Here is a 16,489-nt window from a genome sequence, read left to right as displayed (position 1 = left end):
ACACTTTCAAGCACAAGGAGATAAAATGATGATGAAACAGACAAATGCTCTACCTTCAATAATTCAGTGATATGCAGTCTAGTAGATAAAAAGAATATGTAAACAATAAAGTATAGCTAAGGTACTAATAGGTGTTTTACAAAGTATAGCGGAAACACAAAAGCAGGGGCAAAACGAGAATAGGGGTATTTAAGTGTGATACCTAAAGAGGAAAAGAATGCTCTAGGTGAGGTCTGGTCTATTCTAAAAAGAACATTTATACCCACACAGAGGATAATCTTCTTCTTGTCTTTGTCCTCGTCTTTTTTTTTTTTTGACAAAATTTGTAAAATGTTAATTCTCTCAAAGTCTCAAAATATTTTTGAACATATGTTATTATATTGTTTCCTACCCCAGCTTGCCACTATTCCCATAGAGTGATTCTATAATTGAGAGAGGAATTAGCAAAAGGAAGAAAATTATTCTACTCTCTAGATGTAAGTGTAGGCTTTTCCACTCATTCTGGTCTATAGCAGTTATTTAAGAAAATATACTGATACTTATCCTCGTAATGGGTCATTTCTTCTGAACAAGGACATACCCCTTCATTGACATAGTACAGTCCACCCACCATGGGTTGTACATATCTGATCAGGCAAATTTAGATTCTACCACAAAGCAGTGAATAAAATGTAAAAAGAATCTGGCAAAAAGTTGAAGTACACTCTACCGACCCTGAAATTCCCAGAGTACTAAAATGCCCTGGATAGGTCAATAACACTGTGTTGCTGTGCATTTATCTCATTTGGAAATCTCCTGGCTGTTGTAATCTACCTACAGTGATGAGTCAAATACAATGATCAAGAGGAGAAATGTCTTAATGCATCCTGGGATCCAACCCATTTTAAATACAGTATTGGAAACCCTCCCAGGATTAGAAAACCTGGATAAGCACATGAAGTTTGTGTGAATTTATTTTAGCTTGTATTGAGATGTCTATGGCTCCACAAAAGGGGAATTCCATTGAGGTTTCCTGTCTCCTTTGTTTCAGTTCAATAATACCCTGAGTGGTTAAACCCTTTTCCTCCCTTAAACACTGGGGTGGGTGTATACGTGTATGTATGCACGTGCACATGTGCACATACACACACAGGGCAGAGCGGGAGAACAGGCATTCATTCCTCAGTGAAGTCTGTTCACTTGTGCACACTGCGATATTAAGTAATAAGCATTATAAGGTGTGTACTTTTTCTGGTAACAACATACTTAAGGCAAATTTTAGATGGAAGATTTGGATTGGTTCAAGTACAACAACTCATGCCAAGGTTCTTAATTAGGCATATGGTTTTAAAAGTGAACTTTTTCTTCTAATCAAGAATAATTGTTGATGATCATGAAAATGTTCGTACCAGATAATCATTGCATACAGATGTATATTATTGAAAAGAAAGTCAGAGAACTTGTAATTATTTATTTATATGCATTCCCATTATAAGGATAAGATAGCCTCTTAATCATCTGAAGAGAGATTTAGTGGAAGTTGAAAAATCCCTCATCAAAATTAATATCCCTAGTAATGGTCTATGAAGGAGTTTTTTTTTTTAAATTGAAACTTTGCAAGCTGTAAAGGAGAGAAGTACAAGTAATTTTGACTGAAGCATATAAAATAATGAAGTAGCCTAAAAGCTGATGAGGTACTTCAGCTGTACCAAATTACTAAACAAGAGAATATGTGAAATGGGACACTTTTAGGGATGTCTTCCCAGTTCACAAGGACACTCCTAGCTGCTAGGGGACCCAGGATGTAGGTAACCCCACTACCTCCCAACCTCCACTCCGCCCCAGCTCCAGCTGATGGGTCCAGAATATGTGCCTGATCAATCATGAAACTGAAAATGGAGCAAAAAGAGGGAGACACTCTCTTTCCAACAGGTAAGCTCTGGAACTGTCAGTTGTGCTGGTATGAAGTTCTGACAGAGGAAGGGACTGTGATAGGAAACTCCAGCAGAAGCACAGTGAGAAAAAAGTAGCACTGTAGGCAGAGTGCTGGTAGCTCCTGGGTGTCTGTTTCCAGGCCTTTCCAGAGGCCCTGCAGAAGTCCCACTCACATTTCATAAGAAGATCCCACATGATGGGTAGCAAAGACACCCCTCCCCATTTGTTTAACTATCTCTAATTAACTTCATGATTTATCAGCATGTTTTGGTGTGCCAGAGAATGAACTGGAAACACCAGGTAATCATTTAACCTCAGTAACTCTCCGTTCTTTAATCTCTGAAATTGGGATAAGATAATTATGGATATTTACATCAATATCAATATTATTGGGGTGCCTGGGTGGCTCAGTCGGTTGAGCATCCAATTCTACATTTTAGCTCAGGTCATGATCCCAGGGTCATGGAATTGAGCACTGTGTCAGGCTCTATGCCGCTATGCCGAGCATGGAGCCTGCATGGGATTCTCTGCCTCTCCCTCTGCCCCTCTCCCCTACTTGTGTGTTCGCACTCACTTGCACGCTCTCTCTCTCTCTGTCTAAAATAAAAACTAAACACATATATATCATTATTAATTGGAAATTGATAATAATTGTGGTAAATGTTACTAGAGATAGTCATACAACCTCTTTTTAGTATAAAAAGTGCCATCCTTTCTGTAATTCAAAGCTGCCACTTGAACTGTTCAGAAACAAATTGTTTATCCATTCTTAATAAAAAGTAGTTGTTTTAACCACTTTTGATATGTGGCTTAATGGGGTTTAAAGAATAGCATATTACAAACAATTAGAGATTTCCTTTGTGAGATATTAACTCGTTCAGTGGGTGAACATCAACTTCACTATTATTCCAACTTTTAGCATTAAAATCAGCTAATTTGCATATATTTGTATAAAAGGTAGTCTTAAAGTCTAACTTATTTTTATCAGCATACTTACAATTACACATATATTACATATATGTATAGTATGTAGATTTTATATGTATACATATACAGCTGCACAGTTTTTCTAGGAATATTTCTGCTTCTTCTGCTTACCAGTTTTATTGCCTTAGACATGTTACTTAACCTATGCGATCTGTTCATCCATCTATTTCCTCCGTCCTAATGAGGGAAAATCATACCACTTGTTGAAAGAAGAATTAAATAGTCTATGAAAGTATTTTGTAATCAATGAAGGACTATACAAACATAAAGGGGTAGTATTTCCAATTAAATGTGTAAGAAATTCATAATCTGAGGAATGAACTACGAATCAGAAGCAGCTTTCTTCTTGCCTATCCTTTCTCCACAAGAGTTTAAATAGCTGCATGAAGAGAAAATGCTCAGCCTTTCTTTGTAAATTGGTGGCAATTCTATGGCTAGGGGAAGATCTTTTCAAGAAGTAAATTCAGAGTCTTTCCATCTTGCATGTGTGGAACATCTGTGCTAAAACCATTCCATGTACACTTCTTTGAAGCACTGACTGCCTAGAGGTACTACTTTGATTTCGGCTTTATTTAAATGCCTGAACTTCTATTGGTGAAACAAAAGATTTTCTAGTTAAGAGCTCAGCTGGGAAGGAGACCGGCCTCCAACCAGTTTAATCACTCAGAGGCCAAAGTAGCCTGCATTTTGTTTTTAGAGCACCGTGCAATGGAAATCTCTCTGTGAACTTGCAGCTTACACAAACAGCTGGTTTGGGATGCTGCTGACCCTGGGTGCAATCACTGTGGTAATTAGATTTAATTTTCCTAACCCAACAGTGTCTGGCTCCATCATGTCTACATCTCCTATGTAGAAAACCATAACTCTCGTTTAATAATACTTTGGCATGCTTAAGATTTGTGCAGTTAATATTAAAAATTACTTTTTTGTAACTGTAAATATAGCCATTCCAACTGCAAAGGGTAACAAAGAGTTTAATTTAGAGGTTATCCCACTTCAGGAACTTTCCTGAAAGATCTTAAACCGTTAAGCAGACCTTGAATATCATTACACACTCTTCTTCTGCAAGTCTTTTGTACCCTTGTATTAACTCATTTAGAAAGATGGAATCAGCCATAAGTCATCAGCAAGCCTGAAGGGTTGGGTTTCGAGTGTTTCTGCAAGCCCAGGGATGCACACCTTCGTGCTACATCTTGGGGTTACTCACTCCGACAAAGTACAGAGATCACAGGACTATGTAAAAAACCTGTCTTCCTGGGAGGAAAGAAGGAAAGACACGTCTGAATCTGTGTCTGCTTCCGTCTGGAGAACGCCTGTTTATGCTGTGTAGAAAAGCCATCGGTATTGTTATCTCAGGAGACCCGGTTTGTTTTATATGTGTGCATGTTATGCATGCTATAACACGAAGCTGGCCAACTGATAGCGATGAGGTACTGTGTCCCTGGGAATTATAATTGCTCGGTCGGTAAAAAAAGAAAAAAAGAACATCCGACCGTAGCTGATAATAGCACAAGGTGCATTTTGGCAGTATAAAGGAGGAAACAGACAGAGTCACACAAGTTCTGAGTATGTTTTAACCCCCAAAAATAAGAAAGGAAAGGAAAGGAAAGCCTGGGGCTGAGGGAGTGTTACCGGGAGCGAATTGCTCAGGACTTCAAACACAGGGAGTCATTCTGTCAAGGGGAGGGGGCGGGCGGGGGCAGGCACTGGGCCTCTCTAACAAAGTCCTCCTCTCTTTGCTCCCTCCCACTTCATTCACTTGCAAATCAGTGTGTGCCCACAAGAGCCAGCTCTCGGGAGCCTGTAACCTTCCCATCCCAAGAGCTGCAGTTTCAGCCGCGGCAGCAAGAAAGGCAGAGCCCGCGACTGCAGAAGCAGCGGAGGCAGGAGCAGCCTGGGCGGGTCGCAGGGTCTCCCCGGGCGCAGGAAGGCAAGCAGAGGTGGGTTCGGTCTCTGTTGGCGGTGGTGGTGGTGGTGCAAGCCTTTTCTTTTTTTTTAATTCTGTAGCGTTGATGGAAGCCAATCAGAGAGAGAGTCCTCTCTGCCCGATGGGTGCCGCACGCCGGAGTTGGGAGGGATGCTCAGCCTGCGAGCCCGGGTCGGGGCAGGCGCGCGGGTCCGGCTGCGCGGGCGGCGCTGCTGCCGCTGCCCAGGACAGGCGCGGGTTTCCGGGGAGTCTGGGCGCCGCTCCTCCGCCTTCTGGTAAGACCGATCCACCCTGGGGCTGGGTGGGAGCGTAAGTAACGGGCCGCCGGGAAGAACTCGCTGCCTTCCTCTCCGCGGGCAGAGGCTGCCAGGAGAGCTCCGGCATTTGCAAAGTTGGCTGGTCAATTACCAAGGGCGCTGGTGCGTGCAGGACCCGCAGAGCCGTTGGGGGCTTGATTTATTTCCACCTGCCCACATCACAAGGGTCTGTGCGGGGACTGCTTTGGCTGAGTTACATTTCTTGCCCTGGGGGGTAAAGCAGAAAATCAGGTAGCTTGAAAACTCCTGAATGCTCCCAATAAGGAAAACTTAAGCTAAATAGATGGTATGGCTCAGAGAAGGAGCCAAAGAAAACTGTTAGCTTGCACGTTCTGGGAAATGCCTGCCGGCTCACATAGGGAAAGAAATGCTTGGGTTGCAAGGAAAGTCCAACATTGGACTCCGAAAATGGAGCACACTGTCCAGGGAAAAGTCATGTGGACGACGCAGCTCGATGGTGCTCTTCCACGGCTGGCCAGGCACAAATCTGGGGGATAACGCCTCCCCCGGACTGGTTGGAGAGCAGACCAAGTATGCCGGGTTGTAGGTGTCCGATGCAGGAAAAGTGGAGCCCCCAATGCGTTAATCCCCGAATTTAGTAAGAGCGAATGTTGCTGTGTTGTGTACTGCAGCAGCTGAGAGCCGGGTTTACTTCTGTAGTTAAATATTCTTCTGCCAAGAGTTATCGGAGATCTCCAGATGGAGGCTGCTGGAGAGGTCAGCGTGGTGCTGAGAAGTGTTTTCACTGCTGCAATAAAATCCATATTTTATGGGGAGTTATATGCAGGTCCTTGTTAGTCCAAAGGGCTGTTCACCTGAGTTAACTACTGAGAAAATTCAAGTACCAAGAAGTTTAATCATCTGGAATAGCCCCACATTTCCCTCCCTCTCCTTCATTTTTTTGGTAAAGCTATTTTAATTATAATATTTACACTATAGAAGTATGTCAGCCCCTGTCTCCGCCAATCTTCACTTTCACTTACTGAAGCACATAATGTGGGAAAGAAGAGATTTTTTCCTTCAAACATAGCTGGAGTGGCTGGTATGTAGATGTATGGCTGCTCTAGAGGGGTGCACACGCAAAATATGGGCTTTCTGATTGTTTATTATCCAGGGGATAATAAACTCTTCTCTGTATCGGAAAAGGAACACAGAGATATACCTAGAAAATGTACAACTCTTCTAAGAATGAACAACAAATATGCTTATACAAACGGTAGCCAAGGATTGCTTTTCTTTTCTTTTTTTTTTTTTCTTTTCTTGCTGATACCTTTACCTGAAAAGAAAGCCTTTACGATTCTACTTTAGGAGAAAAAAAAAAAATTCTTCCAGTTTAGCTTGAGCATCATCCTTTGTGTAATAGCACTTGCATGGCTCTGTGTTTGCTATTTTAGAGATCCGGAAAACAAGTTGTGTGAAGAAAGGGGGTATGATCAAGCAGATGTCTTCATCATGTCAAAAGGAAGAGGGCAAAGTTTATACCAGAGGCCAGATTTTCAATGCAGAGCTCAGAAAGTTAAAAGAAATCCAATATGTACTGGAAAATACAATTGCATAGGACTGTATCTCACCCCCTTTTGTTTTTGGTCTGTTCTAATTAAAAAGGTATTGGGAGGAAATAAAAGGCAGATCTTTTTCTACCTACTTTGATGGTTCATGGCATACTTCTGAAGCAGAGGAAGTAACAAATTTCTTCAGGAAAACATGAGAGGCAGCAGCACAGTTCTGAAGGAAAATGGCAATGGTTTAGTTCTACTGTACTTGTCTAAAATTATCTTTTACTGCCATTATAAGTGACAGACTGGATCCTCTATAGGGACTTTTAGTCCCTTTACTACCTGGCTTTTACATCAATTTATTGCAATTATATTTCTTAATGCTAACTTTGCAAAGATAATGTATAGAAACAAAGTCATTTTCTACCAAGTAGCCTACTCTCAGAAAATGTGTACCTTACCTCCTCCACCCACCACTTCCATCAGCTCTGCAAGTAAAAACTCACTTTAAGGCATTCTTCATTTTTTAAGAAAAAAGTCTATCTCACAAAATATTGCTCTGGGAAACTTGAAACAGTGAAAATTTCTAGAAAGCACAACTACAATTCCAGGACATCAAAAGACACTTCATTCTGGCAAATGTGTCAATAAGTTGGAACAACAAATTCTTGAATATCTAATATATATGGTATATACACACATATGTATAATATACATAGGGATTTTTAAAAATGATAAAATATGACAAATATTTTTAATAAAACCACATATCCTCCTTAGGAAGTGAAATGTGTGGTCCCCCCTTCTGGCCCTTACTTGCTTTGCAGCCATAATGCCAACTTACCAAGGCTGCATCCTTTGAACTATCAAAACTTTTTTTAGTTGGAAGGGACCTCTAGTGGGTCACTCCATGCATTTCTCCCCGTAGTTCAGTTGCATCTGGATTTTGTTATCTAAGGTAATAAGTGCATAACAGCTTTTTCTCCATAGTTGAGTTAATGTCCTCCAAGTACTACCTTGACATTTATGCCAGGTCAAAATCATTATTATTGCTATCATGTGTGTGGTTCCTCTAAAACTCAGGAGTATTTGCACAGTGAGCTGGGCATGCAGATTTTCAGTAACTTTTCTATGGTTCCAAATAAAAGCATTAGCCAATTAATAAAGAATTCACTACCATCAATATAAGATTTTCCTTATTTCTGACCTTGCCAAGACTGTACTTCCTTCATTCAAATTTACCCAATAATAATAACGGCATTATAGTTATGACTCAAAACTTCCATGAAAAGCACCCCCACCACTAAAGAAATATTTGCTGAAAAAAAATTTAATTAACCTTTTAGAGATCCATAAACATTCATAAGTATATTAAACTAAAGGCTTATAATATAAAGAAGTCCCTATTCAAATAAGCATATATTAAATGTCCAAATGCTGTCTGGATGCATGCATCACCCTAATTCTGTGAGGTGTTTTTATTTTTCTCTTTGATGTATCACAACACATTTTAGGTAACCTGCTCCTTAAAAAAGTCTGCCTGGGACTTAAAGTAAGTTCTCTAGGGGTGAATCAGCTTCTTCTGCTGACAGTCTGCAGGTTGCAACTTCCAATTTAAAAATCTGTTCTAAAGTTTGAAATGTGTTCCAAATGAGATAACATCCGGCAGAAGCCAGTTGCCTTGTGCTGCTTGCTTAGTCACGGCAAACCATTCTTTGGGGTTGATCAGAATTAGGGTCTCGCTTATAAAAATAACGAACAGTGACTCAGTCTGAATTGCATTTTTTAATAGTGTTTCAGCTAGCTAGTGTCTACTGAGCTCACCTTATTTGCTTCACAAAAAGGTGAAAATGTAGATAATCAAACATTCTCTGGTACAAATTTTTTTTTCTGAATAATGATTCTAAATACAAAGACTCAAGAACATCATGCTAATAGGGAAATTGCTAAAAGAGAAAAAGTAAAACTCTCACACAGAGAGAGAGAGAGAGCACACCCAGTTGTGACACTGTTCCGATAATATTAGAGAAGAAATATAGAAATGTAGGGCTTGGGTTGGTTTTTTTTTTTCCTCCTCAGTCTTTTATTTCTCTTTTTGTTCTCCATTGGGATTTTTATTTTACTTTGAAGACAGATGAGGTTGGGGCACTTCCCTAGATCTAATATTTTTGTTTAAGCTTTCCTCTTATGAAGATTAACTGGCCTACATTTTAAAAGTGCTATTCCTAAGGAATGCTCCCTTTTTCAAAGCAGTCATATGAGAAACTTCAGGTTATCCCTAATTAGTTGTAGAGCCAAGTGTATACAGTCTTTGTAACGCCATCACTTACAAAGTAGGAAGAGAAGAGGGGGAAATTCATACAAATAACTACTCAAAAAGGTGGTGCACCTTCATTTACTACAAAAGTAAAATGGACTAAAAGCTCTTTAAGCCAAAATGGCTGGGTCAGAGGGGACCAGATACAACCAGTATCTAGTTGTTTAAGACTGTACTACCCAGGAAATTTTTAACTCTTCCAACAAAGATAACTCACTGAAGAAAGAACGCTCTGAGCACACACGCATAAATGTAAACTAGACACATATGCAGAGGGCGCTGTGTCCCTCATCCCCACAGATTAGAGATTATTTTACCTTGTTTCATCTGTTTAATACCTTTATACTAACACTGTTAGGTGCTTATTTCCTCTATTAATCAGATCATCTTGCTGAGATTTATGAGAGGAAGAGTTTAATTAAAGCCAGAATGGTACTATTAAATTTGATGTGCAGTATAAATGGGCAGCATGGGTCCCAAGCTTCTCCTACCATATGCAGTGCTATCTTGTGGAAGAGAGTATCTTATGAATATGAGAAATATAAAGCTAGCCACCACCGGGAATAATTTGTCTTCATATTTCATCACTTGAAATCACTGTGCTTTTCCTTTCTATAATTTCCTAAATTGGTAGATCTGCCCAAAAGATGTTTAGGAGACTCAATAAGTTATAGGAATGGAAAGCAACAAGAGAAAAATAAATTGAGGAGGTGTATAAGCAAAGGAAAAGAAATGAAGGGATGAATTTTTACATAAAAGGGAAACATAATAGAAATAGAATCAAAATTGCTGTTTTTACACAATGCATTTTCTACTTTATAAATATTGCTACTATTAAGTACAATCTTATAAACACAACATCATTAACATGTTTATAAACACTACACTTCTCTACAATGGAATGTAAATTTGAAAATGATCCTTTAAAAAAATCACTATCTAAAGGAAATGATCCTGCATGGATCATAAAATAACCAAAGAAACATGTTTTTTAAAAAGTGGTCTAAAATCTCAGGAGAATCAAAGAAAGAGGTTTTCTTACTGCTTTGAAGAATAGTGACTCTTCTACATCTATTATCTTTATTGTTCTGCAAGCTAAATAGATCTACTGTGTGATCTTCTAGCACATGCAAACCAAAATATATAATAGTGAGACACCTCAAATATAAGTCACCCATTTCAATTCTATGTGTGGGAAAGCATGATGAAAGACTGAACTAGCAAGACAGTTTTCTCCACCCCTACGCATGCCTGTTATATATACACACATATATATACATGTATATATTTATATACATATATATGTATATATGACAGCCCAGATTAAAAAAAACACTAACCATTAGGCTCAGATTTTTTATACATTAAAAAATTAATGATAAAGTAAATGAAAATAAAACTTTACTGAGCTTTTCTACATGTTACATGCTGTTCTAAGCATTTTACATGTATTCTGTATAGTAATGATTATACACTAAGTAAAAAGGAAAATGTTATACTTATAACCTTTTTATTTGGCCCTTTTTTGGTTCGAATTTCCAGGGAATTTCTGCTTGAGCTAAGCACTTAATGAATGTGCTGTTTACTAACACTTGTGCTATCTTAGAATTTAAAGTCTGACTCTCTGAGAAATACATAGCAGCAGAGGGCATGGGAATGATTTGATTATTTTGACCAAAGCAATGCAGATTTTAAGGCTGGGAAAAATTCTTGTAGGTTACTCATTTTTGAAAAACTACTTGCAAGCATGCATTACAGCTTATAATTGTGGTAAAAAGTGTCATGTGAACCATTTGAGTGTAATGGTACTTTTTATAAGAGAATAAATGATCTCTTACCTTCAGAGATAGCCTCATGTTGGAGGAGTATTTGAGGAAGGTAGCTAAAAATGACAACTATTCATTTCCTTGACAGGGGCATCCCACCTGTGCAGCACCCTTTGAAAGCATGAGTCCTTTCTCAGTGCATTGGATATTCTCACTCTGTACATAGTATTTAGGACTATGGGTAGAGTTGAGTGAGGTCATAGTATTTCCCCTCCTTATCTGATGAGTAAAAATAATTTTTTTCTTCTTTGATGACCACAATTTTGTTATTTAATTACCATCATAGTTCAATATTTGTTCTGAATGATTTCTCTCCCCAGTAAAATTTCACACCAAAAAAAAAAAAAAAAGTTGGGGGTGGGGAAGGAAGACATCCTATTAGCTATATAATAATATTATATATGGTTGATATTGATGAGCCATTTTCATTAAACCTTATTCTTTCTATTGCCAGTATTCAAAAAGTCATGTAGTTAATCCAGCTTTCATGGACAATGTGATAATTACAAGTAAAATCAGAGAATGTGAGACACTGGAGCTTAGAAATGACCCAATATCCATCATTTACATTTGAGATACTTGATGACCAGGGAGGTTAGTGAGTTTTCTCTATCTCTCCTTTCTGTAACTTCTGGCTGTTGGGCAGTGTTGCTTTTTATCATCTCCACTTAATTATGGCATTAAAAACTGAAGAGGAACTTTAAATCTAAAAATTGTTATTTATAAATATGCTGTGAAGGAGCAGACATGGAAACTTACAGATAAAATGAGGATTTAGGCTTTAGAAATTTCATGTGTTTGTAAAGTTCCCAATGTAAAGAAGAATTAAAACTTTACTTCGAACTTTTGACCACTATTTGGGGGACACATTATAAAATTTAGGTTTTTATTTTATTGTAATGGCCTGATGGTTGTTTTGAGTGAGCTTTATCTAAGTCAGTGATTCCCCAGGCTATCCAAAGTGTCCATCTTTGGAAAAAAAAAATTATTGGTCAGTGATTGGATATAAAAAATTATGACAATCTATTGTGTTTTTCATAAATCTCAATTTATTTAAGTACCCAGTGACCTTCCCCCTTCTTTAGAGTTAACATGTCAATTCTTTCACAAAAGTGTGTGGATAGATTATGTTGTTTTTTACCCTTATCAAAATTAAAATCTGGCAAGCAACCCAAAGTCAACCCTATCTCCTTAAAAAAAAAGACACCGTTAATGTTCCATAAAATCCAAAAGTCTGAGGAGACTAGGTTAGATAATGAATAACATCATCTTCAAAAATGATTGACCTACTTCTCTTCCTTATTTGGATGAATAAAAAGTAAAGGGGAATTATAATGATATTTAAGAGTCAAATAGCCAAAAAGACAAACTAAACAAAAGTCATTCAATCAAAAGGTATCCTTGGATCCCTTAATTAAACCTTATAGAGATTAATACAAATGTTTGGAATACTAATACAGTCTTTGACTATATTAACAAGTCCTCCAAAGGCATGCTTTTCCAAGCTCTTGGACAGAATGTGTCATCAACAATGAATTTGCCCACTTGATTACATAGTGGATTCTTCAGCGGAAAACAAAGTTTTAAATTTACATCTAACTTGATGACTTAATGAAAACCCAGCTCAACTGAACCATTCACATTATAAAAAAGGTATCTTTTTTTTCCATAAAAGTGAACTTCACATAATTGTGGACAAATACAAATTTTCTAAGATGCTGCATTGTATTTTAAGGTTTGCATTTTTATTTCAAAAAGCAATTGCCTTCTAGCTTATAGTGTAGATTTCAGTCATGAAAATGAGCTTATCATATTTTTAGCTGCAAAGCTTAAACCTCTTTTGCAGGATTAAAAAAAGAGAGTTTCATTAATCTACTATCATCCATTTTACAAAATGTTTGAAACTGCTCAATTTCACATTCAGCTAAAATATTCTAAGCTCTCCTTAGCAACAGGTTCTAATTTAACACAGATCAAAATGGTGTGGTCAGACTAAGTAATCACCAATGTAAAATGATAAAATCCACCAAGACTGGAATATTACTACTGAATCCTAATTTGAACCAAGTCAAGCTACTATATCTCCCAACAATTATTCTCATATTAAACTACTTGTTTAAAAAGTATCTAGTTGAGATTTTTGTCAGTGTTTCATAAATTAATTCCATGTTGGAGGCCTTGTGATAAATATCAGTGCCACAATTTCACTCTCTTCCTGACTCCTATCTATCTTTTTACCAAAAAGAAAATATTTGGGGCAAGTCCTAACTAAGACAGAATCAAGGGGTCACTTACTGATTAGTATCATCAAGAGGAGTGGTCCCAAACCTCCAGATCCAGAAAGTACTAACTCTGCAATAAGTTTTGAATTCAGAGAAAGTATATTTACCTGCAGATAAATTGCCTTTGAAATAAGTGCAGGCATGCCAAATACAGATCTCATATTTAAAAATTTTGTCTCATGATACTTCCTTTTCTTCCTCAAGTTTGCTTTTAATTCTCAGATGCCACACTCCAAAATATCTTTCCAAATAGCACCATGGTTTGTTTTTCTTAAAAACGTCCCCATTGAATTTAAATGTGTGTATATTTTGTGTTCTAAAAAACACTGGAATCAAATTAAAGAAATGACCACAATAGAGGGAGGGACACTGCAAGATGTCTGGTGATCAGGTGAATAACCACTTTCTCACCAAACAGAATGCTAAATAAGACAGTTACTTTATTGAAAATATGAAGGCAAAAGCTACATAGAGCAAAATGCTCTAAAGTGACTGAGTTTAATGTAATGTAGTGAAAGATTTTTATACAGTGGACAGAGAAAGGAGAAATATTTGAAACCCTATGCTGGATTAATTGGGCTCTTAAGAACAAGAAGTTTGCTTTGCACCCTGAATGTTCTGAACATTTATAGAGCATATGTTTGCTTCCCAATTTGTCACTAAATTAAAATGGATTTTTAAAAGGCTTATTTTTTTTCTTTTTTTATCTATATGACAATCTTTTCATCATGTCTGGTTAGAGAAACTAATCACAGAAAACAAGAGCCAAACTTCGCCTTGCTTTGTAACTGAGAAATATACACTAATATCCATAATGTTATTAAGAAAGACTTTAAAGCAAGGAGAGCAATTTAGGCTGAGTGTTAAACTCAGCAATCCAAAGAAACAGCCATGAGGCTCCAACTGCTCAAAAGATGCCCTGCTTGTCAAATACTTTCCAATTTAGTTTTTACCTGAATGACAAGCACTCCTAAAAACAATGCCAAGACTTTTAGAAAACTCCTTACTTGCTTCCCTGCACGGCAAAAGCACACCTGATCCACATATAAGATGGCTTATGGAATAAATAAATCCAGGTTGAGGAGAAAGGAGAAACAATTTTAAAATATCACTTCTCCATCTCCAGATCACAGTTTTAAGGTGAAAGCATTACTAGCAAATATAAGCACATAGTGAGGGCTCAATAAATGCTTACTAGGTAAAATTCTCATACAAGCTACAAGATTCTCTTCAATAAATATTTTCCCAATTTACTTCCTTTTCAAGTTCATTCACAGCAGTGAAAAAAATCTAACTTTTCTATCCCACGCTAATCATTTTTAATAATTCTGACTCCTTTAAAAGGAGCTGATTTCAAAGGAAACCCTATCCATGGTGTCCTGAGAGCTAGAGGGACTAAGCATGAAAATAGAGCTGCCCAGCTTCAAAATCGGGCCACCAGACCTCTTCTTCCTTCAGGCAGACTTTTTATTAAACTTGGTATGAAACAATGTTGCCTGGAGCCTGATTAACAATTTATGCCTTCCTAAGCAGATTAGCAAGAAGTCTGTCATTTTGATTTTTTAATTCTTAATTTATGTTTGGAAACAGGAAGTACCTCTGAGTTTACATTTTCAATGTATTTTCTTTTTAAGAATCCAAGCATAAACTAAACATTGTTCTGAGATTTTTTTCTTTTACAGTTTTAATATCCATGTATATTACTATACATTTTCTATGATAAAGCAATTGCTTTTTTGCTAAGTGAGTGACTTTTTTCACCTCCCATTCAAATAACCCTACATATTCTTTTAAAAATATCATGAAATACAAAAATAAGAAAGATGACTGGGAAAACTGAGTAGGATAACAATAAAAACACTTAGAGAACACTTACAATACTCAAGGCACTGTTCTAAATGTCTTATAGGAATGTAATGTTCATAACAATGCTCTGAAGTAAATTCTGTCAATCCTCCTGATTTTAAGACTAGAAAACAGAGCAGTTAAGCAATTTGCCCAACATCACACAGCTAGTAGAGTTGACCCTTAAATAACACAAAAGTTAGGGGCACCATCCTCCATATAGCTGAAAATCTGTGTATAGCTTTCAAGTCCCCCAAAACTTAACTAATAGTCTACTGTTGACCTAATAACATAAACAGTCAATAACACATATTTTGTATGTTATATGTATTACATACTGTATTCTTGCAATAAAGTAAGCTAGAGAAAAGAAAATGTTATTAAGAAAATTATAAAGAAAATACAATTACAGTGCTGTACAGTATCAAAAAAATCCACATATAAGTGGACCCGCACAATTCAAACCCATGTTGTTCAACAGTCAACTGTACCTGTCAGAGATAAGTTTGATGGCCCATACTCTTGACTGCTGAACTCTTATGCCTTTTATGCTTAATATGTATGCACTCAAAAAGATAATGGACAGATATAGATTCAAATGTATGTATCTCAAATCCACAAATAATGTCAAAAGTGTAAGTATATACAATATATACAGTATATGTAATGTACACATTTCTCAGGATTCAGAAATACTACTAGAAAGAAAATAAGAAAACACATCTTTCCTTTTCATCCCTCAATGAATGTATCAGTATATTTGCATAACAATTAATGATCAATTAACATTGGCCCAAAGCAGCAGATACCAGCCTCACGAAAGCCTTTTAGTTTTAGGCCTGGCTATTCATGTTGAGTCAATCTTGCAATCACTTAATGCTTGTCCCAAAGGGCCTAGCAAGAGTATTGGGAGGTTCAGATTCATCATTCATTTATTTATTCCTTCTGTAATATTTACTGAAGGCCTCCCGTGTCCAGTGCAGGAAAGAGAGACAGTGGATGACCAGACAAACATGCACTAGCAATTTGGGGGAAATTGATTTATTTCTTCATACTCTAAAGCACATAAATCTTATATGGACTAAAGATTCAGGAGTACAAAATAAAACTGTAACTTTACTAACCAACAATTAGGTAAATCTCTATTTACAATGTTGAGATAGTAATAGAACCCCTGAGCATGAAGCCAGAACTTAAAAACAAAGTAAAGGAAGACAGCATCATTTGATGCATGGTCTATTAATGGTAGGCCAATAATACCAGCTTTGTAGATAATGAATAGGACATCCAGAGTTGACTATGTTTTGTCTTCTCTCCATAGTTGCATCTTACATGAATATAGAAATTATCCTTTAATTTCAGGTTACATTATGATTTGTAGGGTCTCTATTTATTTTTTAGGCTTGGCTTTTGACTTTCCACCCCAGCTCAGAAACAACCACACATCCAAAACCGTTCACTACCAAAAGCTTATTAGAGTTTTATTCTTGATAATACAACTCTGAATACATTCACAGTGTTTCTTTCAGCAACCCTTACAATATTACCAAAGAGTTTGCTGTACAGCATAAAGCCTTA

General features: G+C 37.1%; 1 protein-coding gene across 2 annotated transcripts in view; it reads left to right on the top strand.

Moving 5' to 3' along the window:
• Nucleotides 1–3,943: 3,943 nt before the first annotated feature.
• Nucleotides 3,944–16,489, top strand: part of CDH6 (cadherin 6) — a 128,944-nt gene continuing 116,398 nt past the window's right edge. Inside the window, exon 1 of one of the 2 annotated variants that reach the window (XM_047874490.1) lies at nt 3,944–4,841. The gene's annotated coding sequence lies outside the window, so the exon portion shown is untranslated. Of the gene's footprint in view, nt 4,842–5,020; nt 5,104–16,489 lie in introns of those variants that run through there. The other variant, XM_047874500.1, reaches the window with a different exon arrangement.

Source organism: Prionailurus viverrinus, chromosome A1 (assembly GCF_022837055.1).
Source record: "Prionailurus viverrinus isolate Anna chromosome A1, UM_Priviv_1.0, whole genome shotgun sequence".
Classification (NCBI taxonomy): domain Eukaryota; kingdom Metazoa; phylum Chordata; class Mammalia; order Carnivora; family Felidae; genus Prionailurus; species Prionailurus viverrinus.
The sequence above is the reverse complement of the archived record's forward strand: the minus strand, read 5'-3'. Positions and strand labels throughout refer to the sequence as shown.